This window comes from Anthonomus grandis, chromosome 14 (genome assembly GCF_022605725.1).
Source record: "Anthonomus grandis grandis chromosome 14, icAntGran1.3, whole genome shotgun sequence".
In the NCBI taxonomy this organism is placed as follows: Eukaryota; Metazoa; Arthropoda; class Insecta; order Coleoptera; family Curculionidae; genus Anthonomus; species Anthonomus grandis.
Window position 1 is genome coordinate 1,741,028 of NC_065559.1, and position 17,585 is coordinate 1,758,612.

Genomic DNA, 17,585 nt, shown 5'->3' on the forward strand with positions numbered 1-17,585 from the left:
TCTAAAAAAATGCTTTTTACCGTAAGAGAATATTCCAATTAGTTTCTTAGATATCGGACTTTAAAGTGATCGATCACCTTGAAGATGAAAGATAGTTTTTTGAACAATACCTCCATGTTTTTCAAGAAATAGCTGATTCTGGATTAAACCCTTAACAACATTAATAGTCCCCATCTTTCTGGACAACATGCTTTTTACCGCAAGAGAATATTCCAATTAGTTTCTTAGATATTGAACTTTAAACTCAATAGTACGTAAAAATTTTCAAACGTCCGGACTATGCCGCATAGATCAAAGAGAATAGTACAGTCAAATTGGCATTAAAAAGTGTTTATTAGTTTTAATGCTTGTAACGTTTGTTTTTTATTTAGAGGGCTATGAGAAGAGCTTAAAAATAAAAATGTGTACTCCCTCTTGAGATTTTTCAAGTTTAAATTTGTCTTTTTGGCTAAACCGTAAGTCGTAGAGAAAAAATGATAGAACCAAAAAAAGAAGAGAATTAAATTCTCCATAATTTATGAATATATGAAATGGAACTATAGAACTAACAGGGACAACGGTAGAGAGAGCATTCATGGAGTCTTTTTTATATATTAAAAAAAAATAATTTGTCCGAGGGTTATAAGGTAAATGGAATAACTTGTAAAATATCGATTTTACAAAAAAATATTTTAAACAAAAGTCGTGTATTTTTTAATTTTAAGTGACTTTCGTTCCTAGGGTTTTTTTCGAAAAGTGGATATTTTTTGAGAAAATTGACATAAGCCGTCAGTTTTAATTGTTTCGAAGATTTATAGGTTTTTCGAAAAGGTCGGGTACATTAATGGTCTATAATAAGCGAAAACTAGTTTTAGAAATTCCTAAAAGTGACCTCAACTGCCTGGAAGAAGTCCTAAAGTAACGATAACTTCCTGAAATAAATTAAAAATTACTCTTCTACGATCTTTGATTGTATAAAAAAATTGAAAATGATTAGGGTTTAAATTGTCTCAAAGAGGTTAGTTTCAATGATTTCTCCTTATAACATCAATAATAGTCCACATCTTTCTACATAACATGCTTTTTACCGTAAGAGAATATTATAATTAGTTCCTTAGATATTGGACATAAAAATTCGTAACCGACCGGACTATGTCGCTCAGATCAAAGAAAATAGTAGGGTCAATTTGGCATTAAAAAGTGTTTGGTATATTAAGTTCTTGTAACTGTTATTTGTTAATTAGAGGAGAGCTTAAAAAACGGAATATATGTACTCCCTCTTGACATTTTTCAGAAAACTTTAAATTTATTTTTCTGGCTAAACCGTATGCGATAGAGAAAAAATTATAGAATAAAAAAATGAAGACAATGAAATTCTTTATAATTTATCTTGAGGAAGTGAGACTGTAAGACTAACGGGAACCACGGTAGAGGGCGCTTTTATGACAAAACATTTTTTTTTAGAAAAATTGCCTTCTTAATCTTCTTTCAGGCACTTGAAGGTATTTGAAAGCTTATTCCAGGCATTAGAGGCACTTTAACTGCCTGTAAAGGGCTCCTAAGTCTTTTTAAGCTTCTTCTAGACACTTGAAGGTATTTGGAAGCATATTCCAGGCATTTGAGGCACTTTGATTACTTACAAGTAACTTCTGTGTACTCCTAAACTTCCTCTAGGAACCTGAAAGTATTTGAGAGTCTATTCCAGGCATTTGAGGCACTTTAACTGCCTGTAAGAGTCTTCTAAGTCTTCTTAAGCTTCTTCCAGGCACTTGAAGGTATTTGGAAGCTTATTCCAGGCATTTGAGGCCCTTTGACCACTTATAAGTGACTTCTAGGTACTCCTAAACTTCTTCTAGAAGCTTGAAAGTATTTTAGAGTCTATTCCAGGCATTTGAGGTACTTTAACTGCCTGTAAGAGTCTCCTAAGTCTTCTTAAGCTTCTTCCAGGCACTTGAAGGTATTTGGAAGCCTATTCCAGGCATTTGAGGCCCTTTGACTACTTATAAGTGACTTCTAGGTACTCCTAAACTTCCTCTAGGAACTTGAAAGATTTTGAGAGTCTATTCCAGGCATTTGAGGCACTTTAACTGCCTGTAAGAGTCTTCTAAGTCTTTTCAAGCTTCTTCCAGGCACTTGAAGGTATTTGAAAGCCTATTTCAGGCATTAGAGGCACCTTGACTGCCTGTAAGAGTCTTCTAAGTATTCTTAATCTTCTTTTTCTAAAAAAATGCTTTTTACCGTAAGAGAATATTCCAATTAGTTTCTTAGATATCGGACTTTAAAGTGATCGATCACCTTGAAGATGAAAGATAGTTTTTTGAACAATACCTCCATGTTTTTCAAGAAATAGCTGATTCTGGATTAAACCCTTAACAACATTAATAGTCCCCATCTTTCTGGACAACATGCTTTTTACCGCAAGAGAATATTCCAATTAGTTTCTTAGATATTGAACTTTAAACTCAATAGTACGTAAAAATTTTCAAACGTCCGGACTATGCCGCATAGATCAAAGAGAATAGTACAGTCAAATTGGCATTAAAAAGTGTTTATTAGTTTTAATGCTTGTAACGTTTGTTTTTTATTTAGAGGGCTATGAGAAGAGCTTAAAAATAAAAATGTGTACTCCCTCTTGAGATTTTTCAAGTTTAAATTTGTCTTTTTGGCTAAACCGTAAGTCGTAGAGAAAAAATGATAGAACCAAAAAAAGAAGAGAATTAAATTCTCCATAATTTATGAATATATGAAATGGAACTATAGAACTAACAGGGACAACGGTAGAGAGAGCATTCATGGAGTCTTTTTTATATATTAAAAAAAAATAATTTGTCCGAGGGTTATAAGGTAAATGGAATAACTTGTAAAATATCGATTTTACAAAAAAATATTTTAAACAAAAGTCGTGTATTTTTTAATTTTAAGTGACTTTCGTTCCTAGGGTTTTTTTCGAAAAGTGGATATTTTTTGAGAAAATTGACATAAGCCGTCAATTTTAATTGTTTCGAAGATTTATAGGTTTTTCGAAAAGGTCGGGTACATTAATGGTCTATAATAAGCGAAAACTAGTTTTAGAAATTCCTAAAAGTGACCTCAACTGCCTGGAAGAAGTCCTAAAGTAACGATAACTTCCTGAAATAAATTAAAAATTACTCTTCTACGATCTTTGATTGTATAAAAAAATTGAAAATGATTAGGGTTTAAATTGTCTCAAAGAGGTTAGTTTCAATGATTTCTCCTTATAACATCAATAATAGTCCACATCTTTCTACATAACATGCTTTTTACCGTAAGAGAATATTATAATTAGTTCCTTAGATATTGGACATAAAAATTCGTAACCGACCGGACTATGTCGCTCAGATCAAAGAAAATAGTAGGGTCAATTTGGCATTAAAAAGTGTTTGGTATATTAAGTTCTTGTAACTGTTATTTGTTAATTAGAGGAGAGCTTAAAAAACGGAATATATGTACTCCCTCTTGACATTTTTCAGAAAACTTTAAATTTATTTTTCTGGCTAAACCGTATGCGATAGAGAAAAAATTATAGAATAAAAAAATGAAGACAATGAAATTCTTTATAATTTATCTTGAGGAAGTGAGACTGTAAGACTAACGGGAACCACGGTAGAGGGCGCTTTTATGACAAAACATTTTTTTTTAGAAAAATTGCCTTCTTAATCTTCTTTCAGGCACTTGAAGGTATTTGAAAGCTTATTCCAGGCATTAGAGGCACTTTAACTGCCTGTAAAGGTCTCCTAAATCTTTTTAAGCTTCTTCTAGACACTTGAAGGTATTTGGAAGCCTATTCCAGGCATTTGAGGCCCTTTGACTACTTATAAGTGACTTCTATGTACTCCTAAACTTCCTCTAGGAACCTGAAAGTATTTGAGAGTCTCTTTCAGGAATTTGAGGCACTTTGACCAGTTGTAAGAGTCTTCTAAGTCTTCTTAAGCTTCTTCCAGGCACTTGAAGGTGTTTGGAAGCCTATTCCAGGCATTTGAGGTGTCTTGACTACTTATAAGTGACTTGTAGGTGCTCCTAAACTTCCTCTAGGAACTTGAAAGATTTTGAGAGTCTATTCCAGGAATTTGAAGCACTTTGACTGCCTGTAAGAGTCTTCTAAGTCTTCCTAAGCTGCTTTCAGGTACTTGAGTGTAATCTGAGACTATACTCTGCGTGTACGTCTTTAGCTTTTTTGATGATTAATTAGATGTCGTTAATCTGTAGGTACATATGTGTGTGATATCAGGGTGATACTGCAATGACAATTTTGTTTACATTTCCAATAGTTGCAGTAATTTTCAATTTTTATCTTTTTCTTTATTTTAGCAGAAAAATCCCCGCATTTTCACTATACAACATAACTCTTGTTCGGTAAACATGTTACCATGATTTCAGGGCTCGAATTTTTCGGTTGCAACTTTTGTTGCACAACATTTCTTAGGAGAACACGTTGACAATATATTAATATTTTATTGCAAGATAATTGCGAACTGTACGTTGTGACTTTTGAAAAATGATTCCAGGTACTCAGTGACTCACTTTTTGGCTCTTAAAATTAGGGAACGTACCTACAGATGGACGAATTAGGAAGAAAGATCCAGGTTTAGCCTGGAACATTGATCAGTGACGTTGGTCGAGATTTATAGAGTTCAATAATATTCTAAAGGTTATTCCAGACATTTGAAATGACTATAGGAGTCCCGGAATAAGCATTGCAAGCTAGAATTGTCCATTAAGTTGTAAATTATTATTTATTGCATTGTAGCCAGTTTAAGAAATATAAAATGACTTCCAGGTTCTCTTAGGCAAGTAAACCTAAAGTTCTCAATAATTGAAGTTCAACTGCCTGGAAAAGGAGTTTTTTTTTACATCATCCAGACAGTTAAAGTTGAAAGAGTTCAAGAGTTAACAAAGATTCTTCAAGTACTGAAAGTTTCAAGAGAAAATCTGACTCTTTCTTGCAAATTTAAGAAGAACTTGAAAACGTCTTTAAGACTTGAAAAGACATTTTTTAGTACAAAAAAATGGCTCAGAATACTTTTCAATTTAACTAAAAAAAATAAACCCAATATTCGTGGAATGTGCGACCTATATTTAATAGAATATATCACTTCTTTGGAATATCTCACGAACATGTTACTTACTGATCTTGCATATTCCAAGGCATATATCCACAAATAAATTAAATATTCTGCGAATATCTGGTTCTGGTGGCCCATTTCACCCCTCATAACCCTTGGGTCTAAAATAAATGAAAATTGGGAAAATATTGGTGGATTTTTCATTAATTCTGTCGCATTTCAATGTTCATAACGTAATCTTATCCTTATTCATGCCTTTAATCCTAAAGTGGCTCTAAATAGGAAAAAACATTGCAAGTTTATTATATCAATCTCGTTTCACACATACTCTTCAAATATTATTTGTTCTTTCAATATTTTCTTTATTTTTACTGCATTCTGTTAGGACCTGCATGATCCCTATTATAGTCCAGGTTATCCAGGCAAATTGTATCTAAAAAAAATTGTTATTGAACCACTCACTGTTCGAAAAATCGTAGTTGTAATGATCTTTTAATTAACAATAATAATAGTCCAAACCTTTCTAAATAACATGCTTTTTACTGTAAGAGAATATTCCAATTAGATTGTTAGATATTGGACTTTGAAATGAATAGCACGTAAAAATTTTCAAACGTCCGGACTATGCCGCATAGATCAAAGAGAATAGTACAGTCAAATTGGCATTAAAAAGTGTTTATTAGTTTTAATGCTTGTATCCTTTATTTTTCAGTTAGAGGGCTATGAAAAGAACTTTAAAAATGTGTACTCCTTGACATGTTTTACTAAATGCGTTTTTCTGGCTAAACCGTAAGTAGTAGAGAAAAAATTATAGTGGCAAAAAATTAAGATCGTTAAATTCTCTACAATTTATGTTGCTGAAGTGACGCTATAGACGTAACGGGGATATCAATAGAGGGCGCTTTTATGGAAACTTTGATATATATAAAAAAAAAATAAATTGTCTTACGATTATAAGAAAAATGGAATAGCTCGTAAAATATTCATTTTACCAAAGAAATATTTCTAAAAAAATTGAAATGTTAAGGTCTTCAATTGTCTCAAAGAGGTTAGTTTCAATAATTTCCTTATAACATCAATAATAGTCCACATCTTTTTGCATGACATGCTTTTTACCATAAGAAAATATTACAATTAGTTCCTTAGATATTCGACTTTACTATGCCGCTCAGATCAAAGAAAATAGTAGGGTCAATTTGGCATTAAAAAGTGCTTGTGATATTAAATTCTTGTAACTGTTATTTGTTAGTTAGAGGTCCTTAAGGAGCTTGAAACGGAATATATGTGCTCTCTCTTGATATTTTCCAGAAAACTTTAAATTTATTTTTCTGGCTAAACCGTATGCAATAGAGAAAAAATTATAGAATAAAAAAATGAAGACAATGAAATTTTTTATAATTTATCTTGAGGAAGTGAGACTGTAATACTAACGGGAACCACGGTAGAGGGCGCTTTTATGACAAAACTAATTTCTTAGAAAAATTGCCTAAGGATTAAAGAGAGAACGAAATAACTCGGAAAATATAAAAAAATATTTCAAACAAAAGTCGCGTATTTTTGAATTCTAAGCAACTTTTGTTTTGAGTGTTATCTTGAGAAAATGAATATTTTCCCTGAAAATCGACTTAATTTGTCACATTTTATTGAACGTACGGTTTTACTTCAAGTGAATTAAACGCCCTTAAGATTTCCCTGAAGATGCTTCGCGACACGTTAACCGAAACAAGCGACTATTTTGCGTATATTATTAATTTCATTGTTTTTATTAACAGTAGATCTTTGACAGGTAAACCCAAAGTCCTGAAGGAGCAATTGGGCACTTTCAAAAAAGTGATATTTTTTATTCCTCTTTTCTTTATTTTCCCAGTCTTTATTTTTAATCGTTATTTAAGCAATAGTACAATAATTTAAAAAAAAACTATATATAATAATAATAATAATAATAATTTAAAAAAATACTACGTTTGAACGCCTTTAATATGACCAAATTTAATTAAACATTATTAAGAGCGTTAGAACTGGCACATTTTTTTTTTAGTATTAACTTTATATATTTGAAAATTTCACTGTATTTATTTTTTAATATATTTTTTATTATTTAATAACCTCAACAGGATTGTATGCAAAAGTAATAATGAAAAAATTATAGGAATAATTTAAAAAAATATTACTACGTTCGAACGCTCTTAGGACGGTAATTTTATTAAGGAGGTTGGAACAGGGGTAGTTTTTTTTTAACATTCGCTTTATGTGTATAAATATTTTTTGCATAATATTGTTTTAATATTCTTCTTATTGTTTAAAAATCATAAAAATCATAAAAAAATTGACGCAAAACTAATAATAATAAATATTAAGCAACTAAAAAATCACTTTATATGCCTGGAAAATATACTTGATTATGAGGTAATTTTAGGTTTAATTAGAGTTACTTGTGTATTCCAAAAGCCTGGAATAAAATAAAAAAATATTTGGAAATCCTGGAATAAAATTGAATAAATTAGTTAAAAAATTCGAAACCAATGAAATACAGCATCAAATGCCTGGAATAAAATATTCAAATGTGTAAGTAAATTTGGTTCATTTAAAGTTCATTACCATCGTAGGATACATAGAAAATCCATTACCACACATAGAAAAGGGCAAAAGTCATGTCTCATGATAGCATTATTGTAGTACCCCAATTGTAGCATTAGAATCAAATTTTGCTAAAAAAATCATACATAATTCAATATTAGCCACGTATTGTCTTTCTCTTTTTCCCTGCCCATTGAGAATTAATTTTCACATATTATATCTTTTACATATTATTATCTAATATTACGAGATATATAATATGTACAGGTAAGCCGTACCTACATGAATATACTATAAATATCCCACGAGGTCAGTTAATACGCAAATAGATCCACAGGAGATTCCGGCATGACGTGCACACGCAAACCCAATAAGAAAAATTAATATTAAACACCCGTGAAGGTAAACAAAAATCATCTCAGATTTACCTTTTTGTAAAAACCCCCATCGTTAATATTCTCATTAGAATTACAAACATCCGTTATATATGTATATCGGACTACTCGGTATAAGCATTGTGTCAGTTCTGATAGGTTGCACATTGAGTTTTTAACATACAGGGTGACGTCGTAAAATTCAAGATTCTTTTTTACGGGAATATAATGACAATGTTTCAGTAGAATTGCTGCACTGAGTTCCTTATAGTACTACTTTCGGTTGGCAACATTGGATTAAGACCCTTATGTCCTAGATATGTGACAACATTGGATCATCCATTGTATAACCATATTTTCTAGATATTCCATTCCTATGTCAAAGAATGTATATACGGTTTTAATACACAGGGTGAAAATAGAACACTCTATAGAAAATAATTATTCATTATATGGTAACATTGGAATCTAGTTTGAGAGATCAACAATCAGCACTGACTGGTTTAACGTTTCTACTTATTCCAGACATTTAAGTATATTTCATAACCCTATAGAGGATACCGATTGAACTTCATGAAAGAAGGTTTTCATTTATTCCAGGTAGTTTCTCACTAGGATGTAATTCAACTGTCTAGAAATCATCATATAAAAATTCCACTTTTTCTAGATTGTCCTATTACACAATTTTTCAAAAATTACAACAATTTGAAGCAGAATCACCTGTTTAATCTCAGGGACACTAAAAACATAAAAATCGTCCTACCAGGCTCTTTTATTTCATTTTTATTGGCGTTTTCCTAATAGGTTTTTAGTTTTCTCGATTTTCTTATTTAATTCGCTTCTTGTTTTTTCCAAATTCATTTTTTCTGTCTAATCTTTTCTTTTCTGGGACAAATCTGTGACACATATGAAAATTAGGATAATTAAGAATGCCTGCAGAAAAAATTTTAAGTTTCCTGTAAATTTTCGAGATTTCTTCCAGATCTCGACTGCCTGGAAAATATGTTTAAATTCTTCCAGGTAGTTGATGAGTATAATCAACCAGTTTAGTAATCGATAGGGAATATACCATTGAGCTAAAAAATTTTACATTTGTACTACGTCTTTATTGGTTTGTCAAAGTTCGAGGTCAAATATCTCAGAAAGTTCAACTCAAATTTCTTTGAGCCTTAAACATAATCGGTTGAGAAAGGTGTCCTTAATGCTCAATTTTTTTATTTCATTGAGCTGCAGTAAGTTGTTTGAGAGAAATTTAGTTTTGTAGTGAGGCATCAGTTTCAAGGCTACAACGTTTTTCTTGGCTTGTCAAAGTTTGAGGGCAAATGTCTCAAAAAGAGGAACTCAAAACAGCTTGATTCTTTAACAAACTAAATTGAGTATTTGTGGTATTCTTGGTGGGTTCATTGGTCAATTGCTTGGAAAACGTTAGTACTTTGTTTCAGGACGTTCAATCAAAATGTGACGGTCTCTAGATAAAGCTTAGATATGCTCTCAACTGCCTGGGAGACATTAAAACATTCTTCCAGGCACTTGTAACTTTAAAGAAACGGAAAATAGTGTCTCTTGTATCAAGGTCGCTCTATAAGGAACAAAAAATAAACAATTTTCTCTCATACCCAATATCCGGTGAACTACGGCAACGTTTTCTCTAGTACAACATAGTGTTGCCACGTCAACGCCGCAATATAGGCAACCCACGGCTGTATTGTGGATTGCCTATATAGAACACGTCACACGTCCAGGCAACCCACAATACAACCGTGTAAATTTCCCAGTTATAGAAAATTATGTAAAATATGGCAATTTTGCAATATTAGGCTTTACAGGGTCACTATAGTGGCGTTGATTTGACCACAGTGAACTTAGCGCTTTTTGGCGGCAAAATCAAATAAAATTTTAAATAGGCAACCCACAGTAAAGTCGTGGAAATTTAATTGAATACTTTGAAAAGTCTTTAAGGGTTGTTTGAAGAACATGCGGGGAACGTTCGTGCTTTTTTGCTCTATATGTTCCAAGAATGTTGGAATATTGGAATCTACATACAGTTAATTATTAAAATTTGATCTGGTTGATCAAAGTAATTACCTACTTCTTCCAGGCAGTTGAAATTCGTGAAATTGTGAATAGGGAGTTCTAAAGAGCGACTGAGAGGGAGTGTATGAGCAAAAATCAAAATGTTATTAAGATACATTTGGGATATATTTATAAAACATTTTAATCAAAGAAAGACAACCCAGGCAGGTTAAATTATACACTCTTTTCAGGCTATTCTGGTATCTGTTATACTAAAAAAATACTCGTCATATTCCTCTCATAAATCCATCTCAAGTTTCAGGTTCTTTGAGGAGGCATTAAGGGATGTACTTGAAGAAGTACTATGAAGTACCAAAGGAGCACTTTTTCTGGCAATTTACTTTGCAAAAATGCCCATACTAAACACATTATCGACATCTCTAATCTCACTAATCACCCGGTACATAATATTTACATTGTTAAACAAACATAATAAAAGAAAGACTGCAGCATCATTGGGCTGGTACATATGTATATATACACAATAGATTCATATATACAACATATTTCACACTTTTTCCAAATCTCATAATAGTCGTTGTGAAATCTTGTACATATACTAAAAGAAAAAAATGACAGAATTTATCGGTTTAAGGTTGTCACTATTAAAAGCGCTCTTTATAGTTTTAGTGGTGCACTGTGTGATTGTGACAGGGAAGTTTGTGAGTTACAGTGAGTTTGTGAAACCGCGAACTAAAATGGGGGAGATTATCAAATTGCATAGGTGCAACAGCGGTTATGTGTATAGAAATGGGATATGTAAACGGATTTTTGGGGCTGGATAAGAAGTGTAGTTATGTAGTAAGGTTAGTTATGTCTATATATAGCAAAGGCTTTTTTTTACCGATAACTTTCTGAGCTAGAGGCAGTTTTGTTAAGCATTGCCCAAGAACCGTTGAAAATATCAAAATCTTGATTTTACTTGACGATATTTTAGACAAATTGACCGATTGACCCCTCTGACCCAAAAAATATAAAAAATTGGCTTTTATAGACGTGTTGCTGTACCAAAAATCAACGTTGAATATAAATGTTGCATACAGGAAAAGTTAGTGCGTTTTCATATATAATATAGCAATAACTGACATTTGTACGAAAACGTACTTCATGTAGTCCTCATATAAATAAGAATGGTTTAATTGGAGTGAAATTTCTTAATTACTTGCAGAATTCTATCTAATTAAATTGAGACTTAGTATGTAGTGCAGACGCAACTTCAATTTGTCAACCTTATTCTCAGATAACACTCAGTATATTGTCCAAATGTTATTTAATGAATATTCAATGGAGATTTGAACGACACACTTGGACATCTATTATTTGTCGTTTAATGTACTCTTAGTTGTACCAATTTTGGACAGTGAGAATTACCTTAAAATAAAAAAAAAATATTGAAAATTGGTAAATACATGTTATTCTTGTTGATAATTCTTATCTTTTAATTTTTTTAAGAAAATTACTAAAATCCATAGACTAAGAATTAAAATATTGACATTTATTGTACTAGAGTGCCTGGAAGGAATAAAATAATTTGACTCTTATTGGTAACTAAATATCTTGAGTTCTAGTGACTCAAATGTTGTAATTATTAATTACTAGGATAGTCCAAGGATATTTCAAGGAACTACTGAAAAAATTATTTAGATCCATACAGTAAAAATCAAGATATTGAGATTTAGAATAAAATAATTTGACTCTTATTGGCAACTAAATATCTTGATTTGTGGTAATTAAAATGCTATAATTACTGATTCCTAGGATACTCCAATGATATTTGAAAGAACTACTGCAAAAATTATTGAAATCCATACACTAAAAATCAAGAAATTCACATTTTTATTAATGGAGTACCTGGAAGGAATAAAATAATTTGACTAGTATTGGTAACTGAATATCTTGATTTCTAGTGACTAAAATGTTGTAGTTATTGATTACTAAGGTACTCCAAAGATATTTCAAGGAACTACTGTAAAAATTATTGAAATCCATACACTAAAAATCAAGATATTGACATTTTTCTTAATGGAGTGCCTGGAAGGAATAAAATAATTTGACTCTTATTGGCAACTGAATATATTGATTTCTGGTGATGAAAATTATTAATTAATTGACGAAAATGATTGATTATTGATCTTATAATTATTGATTCTTAGGTACTCCAAGGATATTTCAAGGAACTACTGCAAACATTATTGAATTCCATACACTACAAATCAAGATATTGATATTTTTCTTAATGGAATGCCTAGAAGGAATAAAATAATTTTGACTCTGATTGGCAACTAAATATCTTAATTTCTGGTGATTAAAATATTATAATTATTGATTACTAGGATACTCCAAAGATATTTTAAAGAACTACTGCAAAAATTATTGAAATTTATACACTAAAAATCAAGATATTGATATTTTACTTAATGGAGTGCCTGGAAGGAATCAAATAATTTGACTCTTATTGGCAACTGAATATCTTGATTTCTAGTTAATGAAATGTTGTAGTTATTGATTCATAGAATAATCCAAGGACTTTTCAAGGAACTAGTAAAAAAGTTATTGATATCCATCCATCCATTAAAAATCAAGATATTCACATTTTTCTTAATGGTGTACCTGGAAGAAACAAAATAATTTGACTCTTATTGGCAACTGAATATCTTCATTTCTAGTAACTTAAATGTTGTAATTATATTTTTAGAATACTGTGAGGGATTTTCAAGCACCTACTGAAAAATTTATTGAAATCCATACACTAACAGTTAAGATATTAACATTTCTCTTAACGGAATGCCTGGAAAAAATAAATTAATTTGAGTATTATTGGGAACTGAATATCTTGCTTTCTAGTAACTCAAATGTTGTCATTATTGATTAATAAGATACTCCAAGGATATTTCAAGGAACTACTGAAAAAATTATTTAAATCCATACAGTAAAAATCAAGATATTAAGATTTAGCTTAATGAAGTGCCTGGAAGAAACAAAATTATTTGTCTCTTATTGACAACTGAATATCTTGATTTCTGGTGACTAAAATGTTGTAATTATGGACTCCTAGGATACTCCAATGATATTTCAAGGAACTACTGAAAAAATTATTGAAATCCATACACTAAATATCATGATATTTGGATTTATTAATAGAGTTGGAAAAAACTTATCGATGCATACAAAACTCCTGCTGTATAATGCCATTGCTGTTCCCCATTTGCAATTTTGCTCCACATTATTGTTCAACCTGCCTAAATACAAGGTGAAACAGTTTAAAGTAATTCAAAATAGAGCAATAAGACTAATCCTAAAATACAATCGATACACTCCTGTTATTATGTTAAGTGTGCTAGGTATGGTGTCTGTCAGGCAAAGAATTATGTTTAGTGTGTATGTATTTATTTTTAAATTAAAACAACGTCTACTACCCACATATAATTGTGATAAAATAAGAGTGTCCGGAGACGTCCACGATTACCTGGATTGAATATCTGGATTTCTGGTGGTTAAAATGTTATAATTATTGATTCCTAGGATACTCCAAGGATATTTCAAGGAACTACTGCAAAAATTCTTGAAATCTACTCGTTAAAAATCAAGATATTGACATTTTTATTAATGGAGTTCCTGGAAGGAATAAAATAATTTCACTAATATTGGCAACTAAATATCTTGATTTCTGGTGATTAAAATGTTATAATTATTGATTCCTAGGATACTTCAAGGATATTTCAAGGAACTACTGCAAAAATTATTGAATTCCATACACTAAAAATCAAGATATTGACATTTTTCTCACTGGAGTGCCTGGAAGAAATCAAATAATTTGAGGGTTGAATTTAATATAATACATAGCGCTGGTTTAACAAATAGAAACAACGCTGTCTCAAGTAAAGCTTCAAACATTCAACTACACCTTGCTGCCTGGAAAAAGCATTATATAATTATCCCTTCATCCAGATATTAATAATCTGTTCCTACAATTGAAATATATAATCATTTAGCTGAAAAGCTTCTCTGGTACCATTAACGATAATGTCTTTATTACTGTTCAGATTAATAAACGTAATTATGAATTTTCAAAAAAAAGAACGGTATTAGTATATTCGTTATGTTTAACTTATATATAATAAATTAGGGCATAAGACCACTGAGGATTTTATCCCTTATTACATTCCTGGAACATCTATATATAATATAATAGCATGTGCTGGGTGGAAGCTATTATGTACCATTAGGTGTTCTACCCTAAGTTAAGTGAATATACTTTCACTTGAATCTACTGTTCATTAGTATATGGGGATATCGATTTCTTAAAAAACTACTTATTTTATACACTATATTGGCTATAAAACCGGAAACAAACCTTTGAAAAAGATAAACAATTCAACTGCCAGGAATCAAAAGTGCAGTCCTGAAATACCTACGCCAAAAAAATTCCAATCTTTGGAAAACGTAATTGGTATGAGGTCATATGCCTGGAAGACATAAAAAATCCTACCCCATTTAATCTACTGTTTGTTATGTTTTATTTTAATTGACACCGAGGACCTTATTTGTTTCTTTTTGCCTGGAAGAAACAAAATAATTTGACTAGTATTGGCAACTGAATATCTTGATTTCTAGTTACTCAAATGTTGTAATTATTGATTCTTAGGATACTCCAAATATATTTTAAGGTACTACTGCAAAAATTATTGAATTCCGTACACTAAAAATCAAGATATTGACATTTTTCTCACAGGAGTGCCTGGAAGAAATAAAGTAATTTGACTAGTATTGGCAACTGAATATCTTGATTTCTAGTGACTCAAATGTTGTAATTATTGATTTCTAGGATACTCCAAAGATATTTAAAGGAACTACTGCAAAAATAATTAAAACCAATATACTATAAATCAAGATATTGACGTTTTTCTTAATAGAATGCCTGGAAGAAATAAAATAATTTGACTCTTATTGGCAACTAAATATCTTGAGTTCTAATCACTCAAATATCGTAATTTTTGATTACTAGAATAGTCCAAGGATATTTCAAGGACCTACTGTTGAAAAAAATTATTGAAATCCAGATCCAGATTAAAAGTCAAGATATTGACATTTTTCTTAATGGAGTGCCTGGAAAGAATAAAATAATTTGTCTCTTATTAGCAACTGAATATATTGATTTTTGGTGATTAAAATGTTATAATTATTGATTCCTAGGATACTCCAAGGATATTTTAAGGAACTACTGCTAAAATATTGAAATCTACCCATTATAAATCAAGATATTAACATTTTTCTCACAGGAGTGCCTGGAAGAAATAAAATAATTTGACTAGTATTGGCAACTGAATATCTTGACTTCTAGTGACTAAAATGTTGTAATTATTGATTCCTCCGGGATTCCAAGGGTTTTCCAAAATTGCCCGTTCAATGAATATCCGTTGTTTGTACTTAAACCTACTGGCTTGTCCAATATGAATGTCCATTACAAAAACTGTACTCTCTGGACTATATGTTAAATTAAGAATTGAATTTAACGTAATTTACAACGTTGTTTTAACAAATAGAAACAACGTTGTCTCAATTACATTGTCAGACGGAAAAATGAACTTTAAGTACATGGCAAAACATTGTTTTTATTCCAGACAAACCCTGGAAAACGTAGTGAAAGATTCTTTGCTTTAAACCCTTGCAAATCTGAATTTTATGCGACAAAAATACGTCCAGTACCTGGAACGTTTAAACAGTGACGTCAAATGCTTGGAATACATAAAAAATTACTTATTTAATTATATATCCTTAAAAGATTCATTATTTAGAAAAGTGTTCAGTTTTCATTGCCACATTGAATTAATTAATATTTTCTTTTTATTCCAGAATCCAGAACCTACCAATATCAGCAACATGCCAATCATCATCAGATCCATCAGCAACCCTTCATCCCTCGCAAAACTCACAGCACCAGCATTTCTCTCGTTTTTTTTTTAACTTAATAACTTAATTTATTTATATCGACAATAATTTATTAGCTTTATTAATAAAGTAGTCTTGACTGTATACATAGAAGTACAAAGATACATTTTTCAATGACTTGATAAAAGAATATTTGTATTAGATTAAATATTTATTTTTATTTGTAAGCAGTTTTACGTACCTAATTTTTTTTAAATGATACATACTAGTAGGTCGAATAAACTTTGGCAAGCATAACATATTATTAAATAATATTTATGTATAAAAGTTGTGACATTATAATAATATATTAAAGTACAAACTGATATCATTATTTTTATGTATAAGTCCAACAATGGACACTTGTGCAAGGGTCCAAATAATGTATGGAATGCCAAAGAGAAGTCACGAAGTTTTTTAGCAATTTTGCATCAGTCGTATTAAGTAATATGCAAAGAAAACCAAGGGCCCAAACGATGTTAGTTTTCTACAGGATAGGGTGACTGATTTGCATAAGGAACTAGAATCTAGGAATAATGCTTTTCGAAAAGAACGCAAACTAAGTTCGAGGAGGATATATTGGAAGCAGAGTGCAAAATGGTTGAGGAATTAAATAACAAAAGAGAAGAGGTCTGAGATTGATAAATTAACGCTGAATGAAGAGCTTTTGAAAATTTCTATTTCTGATCAGAAGGAAAAAATATCTTTACTCCAGAAAGATCTAGAAAAAGCTAATTCGATATAAAAAAAAATGATTACTTCAATTAGACTTCTTGAAGCAGAAAATCAATCATACTCTTGTGAAATAGCTTCTTTAAAAAATGACATGGAGGTATTTAAAGCCTCTAACTCACGCGAGGAAGTTATCTAGGATTCTTTGGATATCGAATCTGACACTCATTGTACACTTAGTACAGAACTTGACAATCCTTCTAGAGTTTTTTGTGACAAGTAATCCTGTCAATGTATGCAGAAAGCAGGTCCTGGTGTTTGGTGATCAGACTGCAAGAGGTGGTGACACATTCTTTGGACTCTAAGATTTATTCTATTCACGGTGAAGTTCACTCCAACTATACTTTATCCCAGATGGCAAACCATATATTTGAATTAACCACTGACCATGTTAGTACGGATAATATTATTGTTTGCTTAGATTTAGGATCAACTTATTTTGACTGTCGCTCCTTTTATGGTTTACTTTCTTTGGGTAAATTCACTAATTTAACTTTAAGCTTAACTTACGATGATACAAATAAGTTTAATTATTTTCATGTGGTATCTATTTGTAAGAGATTTCTTAAGTCCCAAAGGGCTTCAGTAAGAATTTTCAGCAATAACTCTCAAAATAATAAATTTAGAATTAGTAAGAGTGCTCTTTGTGTTCGTCTGGTTTTGTTTGTTACTGTTAGTTATGCGTTAAAAAGAAATTTTGTACTCTCCCCCGTTCCACTATCTAATGTTAATTTTGATAAGCATCCCAGTGGCTCTAACTCTGATAGTTCTCCTCTTACTCTTAACTCTACTTCAGCTGATGCCTTGGTTAATTCTTCTTTTTTAGGGTAGGCAACTT

The 17,585-nt window shown here is 31.0% G+C and overlaps 1 long non-coding RNA gene across 11 annotated transcripts in view; it reads left to right on the top strand.

The window, feature by feature from the left end:
* Positions 1–16,196, top strand: part of LOC126744470 (uncharacterized) — a 31,457-nt gene extending 15,261 nt beyond the window's left edge. For all 11 annotated transcript variants that reach the window (XR_007663190.1, XR_007663199.1, XR_007663191.1 and 8 more), the window contains exon 3: positions 15,941–16,196. This is a non-coding gene — a long non-coding RNA (uncharacterized LOC126744470). The remainder of the gene's footprint in view (positions 1–15,940) is intronic.
* Positions 16,197–17,585: the final 1,389 nt, after the last annotated feature.